General features: G+C 48.6%; 1 protein-coding gene across 4 annotated transcripts in view; it reads right to left on the bottom strand.

The window, feature by feature from the left end:
- peli1b (pellino E3 ubiquitin protein ligase 1b) overlaps positions 1 to 17,502 on the bottom strand; it is a 41,787-nt gene extending 24,285 nt beyond the window's left edge. For 2 of the 4 annotated variants that reach the window (XM_060831109.1, XM_060831111.1), the window contains exon 1: positions 17,339 to 17,502. The gene's annotated coding sequence lies outside the window, so the exon portion shown is untranslated. Of the gene's footprint in view, positions 1 to 12,974; positions 13,077 to 17,338 lie in introns of those variants that run through there. The other 2 variants (XM_060831110.1, XM_060831112.1) reach the window with 1 other exon arrangement.
- Between the last annotated feature and the right edge of the window lie 897 nt (positions 17,503 to 18,399).

The following is an 18,399-nucleotide window of genomic DNA, read 5'->3' as shown; positions in this document are numbered from 1 at the left end:
GGCTGAGAAGATATGGTGTTTGAGAGGTTCAGACAGAGTTTATATGAAAAGACTATTTTAATAGTTACAGATTAATAAACATAGGGCATACATTTGGGGTTACTGCCAAGAGATACACAAGAAATGGCTTTTCAACACATTCAGTTAGTTAGGACTTGGAGTGTGTGGCATGAATACCAATTCAGGGATACTGTCTGGGAGGGCAGAGAACTGTATGAATGTGGGGAGAAGGCAAGTGATTGCTCTGGGCGAGAGCTGGCCTATACTCAATGGAATATAGAATTATTTTATAACTAAAGGACAATTATCGGAAGATAGAAGTGGAACATAAGGATATTTTGTCTGATTTACTATGCAACAATGTCCATTGGAAAGTGCAAACATAAACATCAACATAAAATTACTGAAGTGTTCTCCTTAGTTGGATAGGATGCAAACAACCTCCGATCTCTGGGCTCATAGAAGCAAAGGCCCAAGACGACATATTTAATCCATGCCACATGCATCTTCACTAAGAATGGGAACATTTGCAGCTATATAGTTTCCAAGTCAGATTATAGTGGCAGAAGTAAAATGGTCAATATCAGTTTTAAAGTTTTTTTGCTAAACACAATTGTTATTCTCAAATCAGGTACACTGGAAACAGGGATTATTTACAACGTAGAAGCTCAGACACAACTTCAGAAATCCCTCTCCGAAACTAGGATGAAAAGACAGCCTCTGTCTGCAGAGTTCTGTCCAACCCTCCATTCTCTTGTAAAACTTTCTGAATTGTAAACATATTACATTCCTTGACACACGAGGTGGTAGTGTCATGGTGGTAACATCACTGGACCAGTATTCTCAAATCCCAGGCAAGTGTTAAGGATCATGGGTTTGAATCCCACCAAGGCAGATGGTGAAATCCGAATTCAATAAAAATCTCGAATGGTTAAAAAAAAGCAACTATTCCACCATTGTCAGCTCATATAAAAGAAACTGATTCACAAACATTCTTTAGGGCGGGAGTTCTTCCACTGATACCTGGTCTGGCTATATGTGACTCCAGTTCCAGATTAATGTAGTCGATTCTTAATTGTTCTCTGAGCAATTAAGGATGGAAAATAAGTGCTGCACCTGCCAGCAAGACCTTAATCCCATCAACAATGTTTTTTAAAAGACAAAATGAGAGTAAAGTTGCTAAACAATGATTGACAACATGGAAAACATAACTGTTTCAGGATGGAAACAAAACCAAAAGATCTCAACTGAAACTAGCTAAAAGTTTGAAATGCTTTTTGTGGAATTTACCTGAAATAATACAGGAAAAATTAATTTATATTACATATCCACATATTTTGGTGTTAGAGAACACATGGTTAACAGAATGGCTCAATTTTCACATATTTCATTGAAAGAAATCTACCTCCCTGACTTTATACCAGCTGAAATGAGGCATACAAACTGCAAAGGTCACTCCAAGTCTGCACTACTCAACACTTACACACCTACTGCTTTTATTCAAAAATTGTAGAGCTTCTATTTTCCAGTTGCAACACAGGGTATTTTTAATAGGGTTTTTGCAATCACGTTAATTGTAAAGTTTCTGATGAGTTAAGGACATCAATTAGTCCGTTTGTAGATTTTAGCAATCACTTAAATCAAGAAACAATCAATCATTTACATTTTTAGCTTAAAACAAAATTCATTTGAAATGGATTCCCAGGAGGTTATTCGATCCATAATGCTGTTCCATTTAAGATAGCATAAAATAAATCACTTGCATGAGAATTAGACAGGCTTCAGCATCTACACCAATCACTTTAAGCAAGGGGACTAAAGACAAAAATAATCTTCCTTCTGGAACAGGACATTTTGATGGCTGTAGCATTTTAAAGTTTGCACAATTTAGCATTGTGACAGACGAGCAGAAACAATGAAAACAGTGACATGCACAAACCGGATTATGACAGTTACACCATAGAAGACTACACTTACAACAAACCATAATCTCAATCAATTTTTTTTAACCAGCATTATAAAATTCAATGCACTAATGCCAGCAAGAAAACTTACATTGGAATCCATCATAAACTAAATAAAAGTTAAAAATAGTTCAATTGTAAAATGTTAAAATGGAGTTGAACATAGAACATAGAACATAGAAGGATACAGCGCAGTACAGGCCCTTCGGCCCTCGATGTTGCGCCGACCGAGTCCTACCTAACCTATACTAGCCCAATAACTTCCAAATGCCTATCCAATGCCCGCTTAAATGAACATAAAGAAGGAGAGTTCACCACTGATACGGGCAGGGCATTCCATGAACTCACAACCCGCTGTGTGAAGAATCTACCCCTAACATCTGTCCTATACCTACCACCCCTTAATTTAAAGCTATGTCCCCTAGTAACACCTGACTCCATTAGCGGTAAAAGGTTCTTAGTATCTACCCTATCTAAACCCCTAATCATCTTATACACTTCTATCAGATCTCCCCTAAACCTTCTCTTCTCCAATGAGAACAGCCCCAAGTGCCTCAGCCTTTCCTCATACGATCTTCCTACCATTCCAGGCAACATCCTGGTAAACCTCCTCTGCACTCGTTCTAAAGCTTCTAGAAGAAACTAGCTGTGTAGCAATTCTGGTTATTGAGGCAATAGGCCATTGAAAAGGCAGACTAAAATCCTTGTCTGAGTTATCGAGAGACAAGTTTGACCATCACACAGTCCTTGTGGAGATGAAGTCCTGCCTTCACTCTGAGAATAGTTTCCAACGTGTTATGTGGCACTATCACCATGCTAAATGGGACAGAATTTGAACAGACATAACTCAGACTGGACATCCAGGAGGTGCTGTGGGCCATCAGCAGCAGCAGAATTGTACTCCAACACATTGTGAAACCTCATAGCCCAGTACATCCTCCACTCAACTGTTACCATCAAGCCAGGGGACCAGTGGGTTAATGGAGAGTGTGGAAGCGTATGCTAGGAGCAGCACCAGGCATATTTGAAAATGAGGTGTCAACTTGGTGAAGCTACCAAACAGGACTATTGCATGGCCAACTGCATAAGCAGTCACAAGAGTGGTGCTGGAAAAGCACAGCAGGTCAGGCAGCATCTGAAGAGCAGGAGAATCAACATTTCGGGCATAAGCCCTTCATCAGGAATCAGGAATCGCCGATTCTCCTGCTCCTCGGATGCTGCCTGCCTGCTGTGCTTTTCCAGCTCTCAACTCTGATCCCCAGAATCTGCAGTCCTCGCTTTCTACTAAACAGCATAAGCAGCAAGTGAGTACAGTTCTGGTCGCCACATTACCAAAAAGATGTGGACGCTTTGCAGAGGGTGCAGAGAAGGTTTATGAGGATATTGCCTGGTATGGAAGATGCTAGCTATGAAGAGAGGTTGCGTAGGTTAGGTTTGTTTTCATTGGAAAAGAGGAGATTATTGGGGGGGGGCGGGGGGGGGGGTGAAGGAGACCTGATTGAGGTTTACAAAATCATAAAAGATAAAGACAGGGTGGATAGAGACAAGCTTTTTCCCAGGGTGAAGGATTCAATAACAAGAGGTCACACTTTCAAGGTGAGAGGTGAAATGTTTAAGAGGGAATACACACAGCAAGTACTTCACACAGAGGGTGGTGGGTATCTGGAACGCGTTGCCAGCAGAGATGGTAGAGGCAGGCACGGTAGAGTCATTTAAGATGCGTCTGGACAGATGCATGAGCAGGTGGGGAGCAGAGGGATACAGATGCTTAGGAAATGACCGACAAGTTTAGACAGTAGATTTGGATCAGCTCAGGCTTAGAGGGACGAAGGGCCTGTTCCTGGGCTGTAAATTTTCTTTGTTCTTTGACAGACAGAAATAAGTGATTCCACACCCAACAGAATGGTCGTGGATATATTAAACAAATCTCAGGATGAGGCTGCTCTTCAAATATCCCCACCCTCAATGAGGGAAGAGCCCAGCACATTAGTGAAAAAGGCTGAAGCACTCACAACAATCCTCACCCAGAAGTGTCGATTGGATGATCAATCTCAGCCTTCTGCAGTGGTCCCCATCATCACAGATACCAGTCTTCAGCCAATTCCATTCACTCTATTTGATGTAAGAAATGGTTGGAAGCACTGGGTCCTGCAAAGGTCATGGCCCTGAAATCATTCCAGCAATCATACTGACGACTTATGCTCCTGAACTTGCCACTCCTGAGCGAAGCTGTTTCTCTTCAGTTAAAACACTTAGCGAGTTTTGAGAAGATTTGTTCTGGCATAAAACACTGGCATATAACAAAGGTGAAAAATTTGTCAAATCCAAACCGGCCAATTACTGCGCCAGTCTAATATCAATCACCAGTAAAGTGATGGAAGGCATCACTAATAGCACTACCAACCAGCACCTGCTCAGCAACAACCTGCTTGGAGGCACCATTTGGGTTCTGCATGGGCTATTCAGCTCCTGAACTCACTCCAGCCTGATTCAAATATGGACAAAAGAGTTGAATTCCAAAGGTGAGTTGAGAGTGACAGTCCTTTACATCAAGGCTACTATCATGTGTGTGACATCAAGGAGTCCCAACAAAACTAGAATCAATGGGTATTAGGAGGCAAACCCTCCGCTGGTTAGAGTCATCCTTGGCATATAGGAAGGTGGCTGTGGTTGATGGATGTCAGTCATCTCAGCTCCAGGACATCTTTGCAGGAGTTCCTCAGGGTATTGTCCTAGACCCAACTATCTCCATGATCTTCCTTCCATCATAAAGTTCAGAACTGGGGACATTCAGTACCATTTGTGACTCCTCAGATACTGAAGCAATCCATGTTCAAATGCTACGCGATCTGTACAACATCCAGATTTGGACTAACAAGTGGCAAGTAACATTTGTGCATACAAATACCATCTTCCCCCCTCTGTCGTGGGAGTTACCACTGATCAGAAACTCAATTGGACTCGCTATACAAATAGTGGTTACAAAACCAAGTCAGAGGCTAGGAGTACTGTGGCAATCAACTCAACTCCTGATATCCCAAAACCTATCCAGTATATACTAGGCACAAGTGAGGAGTGTGATGGAATACTCCCCATTTGTCTAGATGGGTATTGCAGCTCCAGCATTCAAGAAACTTGACACCATCCAGAACAAAATAACCCACTTCATTAGCGAACCTACAAACATGCACTCCCTCTGCTACTGACACTCAGTAGCTGCAGTGTGTACTCTCTCGAAGATGCATTGCAGAAATTCTCCAAAGGTCCTGAGGCAGCACCTTCCAAATGCATAACCACTTCCACCTGGAAGAAGGGCAAATGCTACATTGAAACACCACCACCTGCAAGTTTCCTTCTAAGCCACTAACCATTCTGACTTGGAAATAAATAACCATTCCCAAACTGTCACTGGATCAAAATGCTGGAATTCCTTCCCAATCGCAATGTTGGTCTACTGACAGAACATCAACCATAGCTGTTTGGCAAGGCAGTTCACCACCACCTTCTCAAGGGCACTGGAGATAGGCAATAAATGCTACCTCAGCCAGCGATGCCCATGTATCACAAGTAATTATTTTTAAAAAGGATGGTTTCTACATTTTAGAACACTTTGCTTTGCGTAAAAGTTGCTTTTGCTTTTCACCGTGAATGATTGATTAACCCTCTCCTGCACTCTGTATTTATATTCATTCATAAATACAGTATTTGCCGTAGAGTCAGAGATATATAGCATGGAAACAGACCCTTCAGTCCAACCCATCCATGCCAACAAATTCGCAACCCAATCTAGTCCCACATACCAGCACCCGGCCCATATCCCTCCAAACCCTTCCTATTCATATATCCATCTAGATGCCTTTTAAAGGTTGTCATCATACCAACCACTTCCTCTGGCAGCCCATTCCACACATGCACCACCCTCTGCGTGGAAAAGTTGCCCCTTAGGTCTCTTTTATATCTTTCCCCTCTCACCCTAAACCTATGCTCTCAAGTTCTGGACTCTCTCCTCTCCCCCACCCCCCACCCCAGGGAAAAGTCTTTGTCTATTTACCCTATTCATGTCCCTCATGATTTTATAAACCTCTATAAGGTTACCCCTAAGCCTCCAACACTAAAGGGAATACAGCACCACCCTGTTCAGCCTCTCCCTGTAGCTCAGATCCTCCAACCCTGGCAACATCCTTTTCTGAACCCTTTCAGATTTCACAACATCTTTCCGATAGAAAGAGGACCAAAATTGCATGCAATATTCCAACAGTGGCCTAACCAATGTCCTGTACAGCCGCAACATGACCTTCCAACTCCTGCACTCAATACTCTGACCAATAAAGGAAAGCATACCAAACACCTTCTTCACTATCTATCTACCTGTGACTCCACTTTCAAGGAGCTATGAACCTGCACTCCAAGGTCTCTTTGTTCAGCAACACTCCCTAGGACCTTACCATTAAGTGTATAAGTCCTGCTAAGACTTGCTTTCCCAAAATGCAGCACCTTGTATTTATCTAAATTAAACTCCATCTGCTACTTCTCAGCCCATTGGCCCATCTGATCAAGATCCCGTTGTAATCGGGAGGTAACCTTCTTCGCTGTCCACTACACCTCCAATTTTGGTGTCATCTATAAACTTACTATTACCTCTCATGCTCACATCCAAATTATTTATATGAATGATGAAAAGTAGTGGACCCAGCACCAATCCTTGTGGCACTCCACTGGTCACAGGCCTTCAATCTGTCATCTGCCAATAGGAAGAACCAACTCAACAAGAGATATTATCTATACATGGATAAATCCAAACAATTCCTAGCATTGGGCAAAACTTCATACTACCAGAATGTAATGCCTGTTAGCAGAGAATGTTGAGTAGATTTCTACCTCAGTCATTATATTACAATTATTACCACCATTACCACTCAAAATATTGATTGAACATTAATGTTTGATCATAAACACTCACTAGTTTCCCTTTTGTATTCTTTTAAACAAAATTCACAGAAGGTCTGTTTCTGTGCTGTATGTCTCTAGAACCGGGCAATAAGCAAATTCAGTATTTCCCCTCAACCTGAAAAGCAGCCTGCCTGGACAGTGATTGAATAGTGACGGGGCTAAAAGAGGGGCAGTGAGAAAACGGGATTGAGGGTAAGGGGTCAGAGACACAAAAAGAGGAAGATTTGAGGAGGAAGCAGTGGGTTCGGGACAAGGCTAGTTGTGTTGTTTTGGTTTCAGTGGGTGGTGCAGAGGCATGTGGAACAAACCTGGCTCTTTGTTTGAAAAAGTTTTGGGGGCTGGAGTGAGCGGACGGCAGAGTGCAAGGGTGTTTGTGAGGAAGAGGGTTGAGGGTTCGGGTGTACACAGCGGGGAGTGAGTGGCAGGAAGAGAGGTGTGTGAGAGGGAGTGGGCCTTTGTGTGTGTGAGAGAGAGTGAGAAAGAGCGAGCGAGCGAGAGTGCAAAGGAGCGTAGGTGCATATAAATGTGAAGTGATGCATTTTGGAAGGTCAAACTCAAATGCTGAATATAGGATTAAAGACAGGATTCTTGGCAGTGTGGAGGAACAGAGGGATCTGGGTGTGCAAGTACATAGATCCCTCAAAGTTGCCACCCAAGTGGATAGGGTTGTTAAGAAAGCATTTGGCGTTTTGGCTTTCATTAACAGGGGAGTCGAGATTAAAGAGCTGTGAGGATTTGCTGCAGCTCTACAAGTCCTTGGTGAACCCACACTTGGAATATTGAGTCTAGTTCTGGTCGCCCTACTATAGGAAAGATACAGAAGCTTTGGAGATGGTGCAAAGAAGGTTTACCAGGATGCTGCCTGGAATGGACAATTGTCTTATGAAGAAAGGTGGAATAAGCTCAGACTTTTCTGTCTGGCGAGAAGGAAGGAAGGAAGGAGACCTGATCGAGGTATACAAGATAATGAGTGGAATAGATAGAGACAATAGCCAGAGACCTTTCCCCAGGGCAGGATTGACTGGTACGAGGGGTCATAGTTTGAAGATGTTAGGAGGAAGGGATAAAGGAGACGTCAGAGGTAGGTTCTTTACGCAGAGAGTTGCCAGTGGTGGTGGTGGATGCAGAGTCATTGGGGACATTTAAGCGACTGCTGGACATGCACATGGATAGCAGTGAGTTGAGATGTGTGTAGGTCAGAGGGTGAGGGAGTGGGGGAGGGGGTTCAGGGGGTGAGGGAGTCGGGTGGGGTTGAGAGGGTGAGGGAGTCGGGTGGGGTTGAGAGGGTGAGGGAGTCGGGGTGTGTGTGAGGGAGGGGTGTATGTGAGGGTCTGGTGTGTGAGGGAGTGGGGGGGTGTGGAGGGGGAGAGGGTGGGGCGGTGTGGGGGGTGGGAGTGGGGGCGGTGTGAGGGTGCGAGTGGGGGGGGAATGGGGGTGTTGTGGGTGTGTGTGTGAGGTAGTAGGGGGTTGAGAGGGAGTGGGGGGGGTTGAGAGGGAGTGGGGGAGGGGTGAGGGCGTGGGCGAGGGCGGGCTGGTGGTGGGTGGGCGATTGGGGGGGAAGTGGGGGTGTGTGTGAGGTAGTGGGGGTTATATGAGGTAGTGGGGGTATGTGAGGGGGGTTTAAAGGGAGTGGGGGGTTGAGAGGGAGTGGGGGAGGGTTGAGAGGGAGTGGGGGAGGGTTCGATCCTTCCGATCAAGGACAGTAGTGGGAGATTGTGTATTGAGTCGGAAGAGATAGGAGAGGTCTTGAATGAGTACTTTTCTTCAGTATTTACGAATGAGAGGGACCGTATTGTTGAAGAGGAGAGTGTGAAACGGACTGGTAAGCTAGAAGAGATACTTGTTAGGAAGGAAGATGTGTTGGACATTTTGAGCAACTTGAGGATAGACAAGTCCCCCGGGCCTGACGGGATATATCCTAGGATTATGTGGGAAGCAAGAAAGGAAATTGCAGTACCGTTGGCAATGATCTTTTCGTCTTCACTGTCAACGGAGGTGGTACCAGGGGACTGGAGAGTAGCGAATGTTGTGCCCCTGTTCAAAAAAGGGAATAGGGATAACCCCGGGAATTACAGGCCAGTTAGTCTTACTTCTGTGGTAGGCAAAGTAATGGAAAGGGTACTGAGGGATAGGATTTATGAGTATCTGGAAAGACACTGCTTGATTAGGGACAGCCAGCACGGATTTGTGAAGGGTAGGTCTTCGAGTAAAAAATGAGGTCTGCAGATGCTGGAGATCACAGCTGAAAATGTGTTGCTGGTTAAAGCACAGCAGGTTAGGCAGCATCTCAGGAATAGGGAATTCGACGTTTCGAGCATAAGCCCTTCATGCTCGAAACGTCGAATTCCCTATTCCTGAGATGCTGCCTAACCTGCTGTGCTTTAACCAGCAACACATTTTCAGAAGGGTAGGTCTTGCCTTACAAGTCTTATTGAATTCTTTGAGGAGGTGACCAAGCATGTGGATGAGGGTAGAGCAGTGGATGTAGTGTACATGGATTTTAGTAATGCATTTGATAAGGTTCCGCATGGTAGGCTTATGCGGAAAGTCAGGAGGCATGGGATAGAGGGAAATTTGGCCAATTGGATAGAAAAATGGCTAACCGGTCGAAGTCAGAGAGTGGTGGTAGATGGTAAATATTCAGCCTGGAGCCCAGTTACAAGTGGAGTTCCGCAGGGATCAGTTCTGGGTCCTCTGCTGTTTGTAATTTCTATTAATGACTTGGATGAGGGAGTCGAAGGGTGGGTCAGTAAATTTGCAGATGATACGAAGATTGGTGGAGTTGTGGACAGTGAGGAGGGCTGTTGTCGGCTGCAAAGGGACTTAGATATGATGCAGAGCTGGGCTGAGGAGTGGCAGATGGAGTTCAACCCTGCCAAGTGTGAGGTTGTCCATTTTGGAAGAACAAATAAGAATGCGGAATACAGGGTTAACGGTAGGGTTCTTAGTCAGGTGGAGGAACAGAGGGATCTTGGGGTCTATGTACATAGATCTTTGAAAGTTGCCACTCAGGTGGATAGAGCTTGTAAGAAGGCCTATGGTGTATTAGCGTTCATTAGCAGAGGGATTGAATTCAAGAGTCGTGAAGTGATGTTGCAGCTGTACAGGACTTTGGTTAGGCCACATTTGGAGTACTGTGTGCAGTTCTGGTCGCCTCACTTTAGGAAAGATGTGGAAGCTTTGGAGAGGGTGCAGAGAAGATTTACCAGGATGTTGCCTGGAATGGAGAATAGGTCGTACGAGGATAGGTTGAGAGTTCTCGGCCTTTTCTCGTTGGAACGGCGAAGGATGAGGGGTGACTTGATAGAGGTTTATAAGATGATCAGAGGAATAGATAGAGTAGACAGTCAGAAACTTTTTCCCCGGGTACAACAGAGTGTTACAAGGGGACATAAATTTAAGGTGAAGGGTGGAAGGTATAGGGGAGATGTCAGGGGTGGATTCTTTACCAGAGTGGTGGGGGCATGGAATGCGCTGCCCGTGGGAGTGGTAGAGTCAGAATCATTGGCGACCTTTAAGCGGCAATTGGATAGGTACATGGATGGGTGCTTAATCTAGGATAGATGTTCAGCACAACATCGTGGGCCGATGGGCCTGTTCTGTGCTGTATTGTTCTATGTTCTATGGTTGAGAGGGTGAGGGGGAGTGGGGGGGGTTGAGAGGGAGTGGAGGAGGGTTGAGAGGGTGAGGGAGTGGGGAGGTTGAGGGGGTGAGGGAGTGGGGGGGTTGAGAGGGTGAGGGAGTGGGGGGGTTTGAGAGGGTGAGGGAGTGGGGGGGTTGAGAGGGTGAGGGAGTGGGGAGGAGTGAGGGTGGCGTGGGAGTGGGGGGTGTGTGCGTGAGGGAGGTGTGCATGAGGGACTGGTGGGGGTGTGAGGTACAGGCAGGGATGTGTGAGGGAGAGGGGGGGTGTGTGAGGGAGAGGGGGGGTGTGAGGGAGAGGGGGGGTGTGTGTGAGGGAGGGGGGGGTGATGTGTGAGGGAGTGGGGGGGTGATGTGTGAGGGAGTGGGGGGGTGATGTGTGAGGGAGTGGGGGGGTGATGTGTGAGGGAGTGGGGGGGTGATGTGTGAGGGAGTGGGGGGGTGATGTGTGAGGGAGTGGGGGGGTGATGTGTGAGGGAGTGGGGGGGTGATGTGTGAGGGAGTGGGGGGGTGATGTGTGAGGGAGTGGGGGGGTGATGTGTGAGGGAGTGGGGGGGTGATGTGTGAGGGAGTGGGGGGGTTGAGAGGGTGAGGGAGTGGGGGGGTTGAGAGGGTGAGGGATGGGGAGGGATGGGGAGGAGTGGGGGTGGCGTGGGAGTGGGGGAGGTGTGCGTGAGGGACTGGCGGGGGTGTGAGGTACAGGCAGGGGTGTGAGAGGGAGTGGGGGGGTGATGTGTGAGGGGGAGTGGGGGGGTGATGTGTGAGGGGGAGTGGGGGGGTGATGTGTGAGGGGGAGTTGGGGGGGTGATGTGTGAGGGGGAGTGGGGGGGGTGATGTGTGAGGGGGAGTGGGGGGGGTGATGTGAGAGGGGGAGTGGGGGGGTGATGTGAGAGGGGGAGTGGGGGGGTGAGGGGGAGTGGAGTTGGATGGGGGGTGGGGGGTGTGAGGGGGAGTGGGGTTGGGTGGGGGTTGGGGGGTGTGAGGGGGAGTGGGGTTGGCTAGGGGGTGGGGGGGTGTGAGGGGGAGTGGGGTTGGCTAGGGGGTGGGGGGGTGTGAGGGGGAGTGGGGTTGGGTAGGGGGTAGGGGGATGTAAGGGGGAGTGGGGTTGTGTGGGGGGTGGGGGGATGTGAGGGGGATGTGAGGGGGAGTGGGGGGAGTGAGGGGGAGTGGGGGGAGTGAGGGGGGAGTGAGGGGGGAGTGAGGGAGGAGTGAGGGGGGAGTGAGGGGGGAGTGAGTGGGTGGGGGGATGTGACGGGGTGTGAGGGGGAGTGGGGTTGGGTGGGGGGGGTGTGAGGGGGAGTGGGGTTGGGTGGGGGGGATATGAGGGGGAGTGGTGGGGTGGGGGGTGGGGGGGATGTGAGGGGGAGTGGGGATGGGTGGGGGTTGGGAGGGTGTGAGGGGGGGTGTGAGAGGGGGAGTGGGATTGGGTGGGGGGGGTGTGAGGGGGAGTGGGGTTGGGTGGGGGGGTGTGTGAGGGGGAGTGGGGTTGGGTGGGGGGTGTGAGGGGGAGTGGGGGGGTGTGTGAGGGGGAGTGGGGTTTGGTGGGGGGTGGGGGGGTGTGAGGGGGAGTGGGGTTTGGTGGGGGGTGGGGGTGTGTGAGGGGGAGTGGGGTTGGGTGGGGGGGTGTGTGAGGGGGAGTGGGGGGTGCGGGGGTGTGAGGGGGAGTGGGGGGGTGTGAGGGGGAGTGGGGGGGTGTGAGGGGGAGTGGGGGGGAGTGGGGTTGGGTGGGGGGATGTGAGGTGGGGTGGGGGGGATGTGAGGGGGAGTGGGGTTGGGTGGGGGGTGGAGGGGTGTGTGAGGGGGAGTGGGGTTGGGTGGGGGGATGTGAGGTGGGGTGGGGGGGAAGTGAGGGGGACTGGGGTTGGGTGGGGGGTGGGGGGGTGTGTGAGGGGGAGTGGAGTTGGGTGGGGGGTGTGAGGGGGAGTTGGGTGGGGGGTGTGAGGGGGAGTGGGGTTGGGTGGGGGGTGTGAGGGGGAGTGGGGTTGGGTGGGGGGTGGAGGGGTGTGTGAGGGGGAGTGGGGTTGGGGGTGTGAGGGGGAGTGGGGTTGGGTGGGGGGTGTGAGGGGGAGTGGGGTTGGGTGGGAGGTGTGAGGGGGAGTGGGGTTGGGTGGGGGGTGTGAGGGGGAGTGGGGTTGGGTGGGGGGGTGTGTGAGGGGGAGTGGGGTTGGGTGGGGGGGTGTGAGGGGGAGTGGGGTTGGGTGGGAGGTGTGAGGGGGAGTGGGGTTGGGTGGGGGGTGGGAGGGGGAGTGGGGAGATTGTTGGGGGTCTGAGGGGATGGGGGAGGGGTTCGAGTTCAGACAGCGGGGGGGGTGGGGGGGAGTGATGGGAGGGAACAGAGGAGGAGTGGGCGGGGCTTGGAGGTGGGGCAGGAGGAGGGTGTAGGAATGGGGGGAGGTGTGACGGGGGGCGGGCCGAGCTTACCGCCGTGCTCTGGGGGCCGCTCCGTGGACCATGCGAAAATTTAAAGGCGCTCAGCGAGGACGCGAGCCCGACCCGCCATTTTGCTCCAGAGCCTGACGTCATCGCGCGCGACGCACACTTACCCCGCCCATCTAGTGGCACGTGACCTATTGGGCCCGCCCGCCCCCATCCCGGAGCATGTGACCTCCTGGCCCCGCCCCATCCCCTGCCAGCTGGAAAAACCAGCCCTTGGTCAATCCATGATCCATCCGCCTCCACGAACAACACAATCTGCTAGAGGCCTTTACATCCAGAATGCTCACAATGCCACATGCACACAGATTTACTCAACACTGCAAAGTATTACTAAACTATTACCCTGATATGAAAATCTCAGTGCGATAGAGATTTCCTTCCTAAAGCACTACCTGAAAGGCTGCAGGAAGAAGGGTTGACCCAGGATGATAAATGGTACAAAGCGGTTCCAGACGGATTCCGCTGATGTGTGAGAATGGTGCTAGACAGACAAGTGTGGCTGTGTGACTGCACATCACCGGAGCTGCAATCAAGGGCAGCACAACTCTCTGCTTTTACAGCAATAATTTCACCCTAACCAGGCACATCGAGATTCCCCCCAGATGCACATGTTTTTTCCAGGGGATGTAGATCTCACGAACTGTGCCAACATTTATTGCAACAGAGAAAGTGGTGATGAGCCACCTTCTTAAATTGCTACAGCCCCACTGGTGCAGGTACATCCTTAGTGCAGTTGGAAAAGAAATGTGTGTATATTGAATAAATATTTCTATAAAATATTGTATCTTTTCACCAATAACTAACAGAAGTGCACTTTTTAAAACACGAAATCCTATCACGTCACTTACAGTTGACAGGGGAGATACAGCAGAAAGAATATTTAGGTCTACAACTGTGTCACCAATATACAGGATTTAACACTACAAAACCTCTAAATAAAATCTGAAAATGTTGGAAATACATCACAGGTCTGCAAACAACCGTGGATTGCAAACAATCCTATTAATCCCAGTCCACAACCACCTGATGAGGGAGCAGTTCTCCGAAAGCTAGTGCTTCCAAATAAATGTGTTGGACTATAACCTCGCGGGCGTGATTTTTAACTTTGAACACCATGGAGACAGAAATGGTTCATGTTTCAGGTCAAAGACACTTTTTGTCAAACACTTTCACCGTATAGTTTTTCTCTATACCACCTGAAAGTTGATTCACTTACCGCAATCCTTAACATCTCACTATTAAAATAAAGCAAAAATCTATATTTTCTAGAAATAAAGAACTGGGCACAATGGAAATAAATGCAGGACAGCTGGCAGCAACACAAACAAAATGGGAAGCCACGTTATGAGAGCACTATTGAGACTGACAGAACAGGAGTCCATTTAGCCCATTGTAAACAGGTGTGATGATAAATTTGTTCATATTTCCCTTCCAGCTGCTGTACAGAGGTGATCATGCCACCTGAAAATCTACTAGTTCTGAAAACACCTTGGGATTCAGGGTAAATAAGTTCAACCAGGGTCTAGTCTAGCAAGAGCAACATTTGGGAATATTTCTCCTCCCATGATGTGCGACTGGAGTTCTGAAGAACAGTCACATGAACCAAAACATTAACTCTGCTTTCCTTCCACAGATGTTGCCAGACCTGCTGAGTTTTTCCAGATTTTCTGTTTCTGCCTCAATAATTGTTGCAATTACTGTGACCATCCTTGCTCTCATGCAGATTCACAATCTTTGTATCACACATGTGGCACTGTCTCCTCCTTGCAGCAGTGATAAAAATCCATGTAGAAGCTTTGGATGTAGGTTTGCTCGCCGAGCTGAAAGGTTCATTTCCAGACGTTTCGTTACTTGACTAGGTAACATCTTCAGTGGACCTCAAGCAAAGCAATGCTGAAAATTCCTGCTTTCTGTTTATATGTTTGGATTTCTTTTCATGTAGAAACTTCAGGAATGCCAGTTCCCCGTGCTCAGTGAATTCAGCATGGCCAACTGGAGCTTCGAGGAGAAAGTGAGGTCTGCAGATGCTGGAGATCAGAGCTGAAAATGTGTTGCTGGAAAACGCAGCAGGTCAGGCAGCATCTAAGGAGCAGGAGATTCGACGTTTTGGGCATAAGCCCTTCATCAGGAATCATTCCTGATGAAGGGCTTATGCCCGAAACGTCGAATTTCCTGTTCCTTGGATGCTGCCTGACCTGCTGCGCTTTAACCAGCAACACATTTTCAGCAACTGGAGCTTCAACCATGGAAGTGAAAAAAAACAGCTTTGTTCAGTTTCTGTACTGTGGATTGAAGTCCATCTCTGGTGGACTTTCTTCACTGACTGTGTTCTCCTTACAGTACAACTCAATGTAATGTTTCACCCATCTCTCCAACTGTTTATAACATGTTTTCTTTGCTGATGGACCTCTTCACTTTCTGATTCTGTCAAACATGCCCCTGACATTCCTAGTATTGAAGGACATCTGAATATGTTGGCAGTTGAACCCAGCAGTCACAGCATGCTCCCGAACAGTGTCTTGCACTTTCCTTTGAGCAGTTCTTACTGTATTCAGAGTTTCTCATTCGAATCTCTCTTGTAATTAATGAGAACAGACTGTTTAGCTTCTATGGTGTATACTAAGACAATCATTTGAGGTTAACATCAGTCAGCATTTTTTACTCTTGTTTCCCACATGATGAGAGTGCAGTGTTGTGGATACTGTCCTGAAGTATGTCCCATTTTGCTCTTTCATTCTGTGTGGGAATGCCAAAAAGTGCCTATTCTATTAAGTCATGGAACTATTGGTTTTTTGTTCTGGGTCAGCATGACTGACTCCGATACAAGGACACGTTTCTGCTTTGAATGGAAAAACCTTGAGGGTTGTAGCCTGATTGTGGTGCATTAACAAGAAGTGATCTGCATCACAGTCAGCATTGTGGTGGCAGCCTGTGCTGAGAATGCTGTGAGAGAGTCATGTCTGGTGATGATCAGATCCAGCTGGTGCCAAAGCCTGGATCTGGGATGTCTCCAGACACTCTGTGGCATGGCTTGTTCTGAAAGATGTCAGTTACACAAAGATAATTCCAAAGATCAAGTAGCCTCTTCCATTCTCATCTTTCCCAGCCTAGAGTGTCCAGTAGCAGGGAGCCATACCTTCAGTATTTCAAGCATAGAACAACTGGATTCCAGACAAGTCAATGTATCAGCAGTTGTTCAGTGGGTAGCACAGTCACCCCTGAATCACGAGGTTCTGGGTTCAAATCCCACTCCAGGATTTAAGCAGAAGATTGATACTCCAGAGAATATCTGAGGGAGTGCTACACTGTCAGAGACAGTGTCAAATTGAGACCCTTGCCTGAGTGAACAGATGTAAAGGGTCTCATAGCCTCTTGAAGTAGATCAGTTATCCCTGCTGCCCTAACCAATATGGTTTTATGGCGGATAATCCCTTGTGCTGGCTGAAAAATTAGGTACCCAGCTTAATCCTATTTTATCAGCATTGGTCCTTAACCTTTAGGTTCTGTGAATCCAGGTGAATATGAGTTGAGAGTTTCGGCCCTCAGTCTGTTTCAGACCCTACCATTCTCTCCGTGAAAAAACGGCTTCCTCTAAGTCTCTAAATCTGTGCTTCTCCCCTCCCCCGCATCCGCCTCTGAGAAAAACAGGCCATTTCCTAACAACAGCACAACACATGATATGGTCATCACCAGCTGCTGCTTATGGGATCTTGCTGTGCGCACGCTGGCTGCCTCGTTTCCTACATTACAAAAGCTGCTACACTTTAAAGGGCATTCCATTGGCTGCAGGACGCTACGAGACGCAATAAGCGCTATAAAAATGCAGGTCTTTCTTTTTAATTCGCTTCTTGCTCCCGCTGTGAATGGTCAGTCCTGGTCCGGGCTGGATTGTGAGCCCCGCTTCCTTTCATAGCTATCATTCCGTGGGAGGGTGGTCCGGAATCATGAGCTGTTTGTCGGTGTGGAGCGTCTCTCTGGCCCCGGGGCTGCGGGAGCCTCTTTGTGTAGAGTCTCAGGCGGAATGTGCCTCCCACCCCCACAGCCCCTCACCCCCTCACCCCAGCTCAGGGGCAAGCGGCTCAACCAGCAGGAGATACAGAGCGAGAGAAACACACACACACACCCCCACATACACACCCTCAGACACACACACACCCCCTCAGACACACACAAACACAGACACACTGCTGCAGAAACACACGCTCAGTCTAAGCCACATAAATACAATGAAGAAAGGAAAGCTTCGCTCTCAACATGGGGTTTCAGATCAGAGCCAAAGCAATCTCCAAACACACCCAGTCTGGAATATCCCCTTCTCCCCGAGGAAGCTACAAGGCAACTTTTCTTACCGGGTTCGGTCTTTGGTGTCAGTGTGGGGCTGGTTTTTGTTTTGTTTAATGCGCAACCCCCAGCCTCTCGCCAGCTGAAGCCTCCTTGTCCTCCGGGAGAGGGGACCTCTCTCTGTCTCTGTCTCTCTCTCTCTATCCTCCCTGCAGCCAGACTGTGTCTAACTCCTCCTCTCCCGCTCTCCCTCCCCCAGCAGAGCCCGAGTCAGCTCCAGCGGACAGCATCCTGGGAGCTGTAGTTCACAAAGTTGGCCAGCTCCCTCCTCCTCACCCCCTCCCCTCCCCTCCTCCTCACCCCCTCCCCTCCTCCTCACCCCTCCCCTCCTCTTCATCACCCCCTTCCCCATTCCCCCATCTGTCCCCTCATGGATGGCAGGTTCAGAGCCGGTGTGTGTGTGGGGGGTGGGGGGGTGGTGTGGTACTGGGGGCTGCTGCTGACCTGTGCCACTCTCTACCATTATGGGGAGGACACATGAGGAGGCCATTCAGCCCATCATGCCTACACCAGCTCTTCAAATGTGCTTCATTACCTAATGCCAATCTCCTGCTTCCCCTATCCCTTTGGACACCTTTTTATCCAAACAACCATCCAATGCCCTCTGGCATATCTAACTGAACCTGCCTCCACCATGATTCCAAGCAGTGTTCCTCACTGTGTTGTATTTCCTCACACTACCCTTGCTTCTTTTGTAGATCTCTTTAAATCTCGACCCTTATACAAGTTGAAAGACTTTCTCCCTATCTACTGTATCTCCAGGCCCCACTCATGATTTTGAAAAGTCTGTGAAGACTTCCCTTTCCTTTCTTCACTCCATGGAGAACAGCTCCAACTTTGAGTCATAGTAATATAGCATTTCTGCAATCTATCATCATCACTGAAGTTTCTCATCCCTACAAACATTCTTGTAAGTTGTTTCTGTCCTGCCTCCAATATGTTCACATCTTAATTGCAATATGACACACAAGGCTGTACACAATACTCCAGCTGAGGTCTAACAGGTTTCTTGTACAAATTCAACATTATTTCCTTGCTCTTGTACTCTAGGCCAAGATTACTAAAGCCA

This window comes from Hemiscyllium ocellatum, chromosome 10 (assembly GCF_020745735.1).
Source record: "Hemiscyllium ocellatum isolate sHemOce1 chromosome 10, sHemOce1.pat.X.cur, whole genome shotgun sequence".
Lineage (NCBI taxonomy): Eukaryota > Metazoa > Chordata > Chondrichthyes > Orectolobiformes > Hemiscylliidae > Hemiscyllium > Hemiscyllium ocellatum.
Note: the sequence above shows the minus strand (reverse complement) of the source record. Positions and strands in the feature narration are given on the sequence as shown.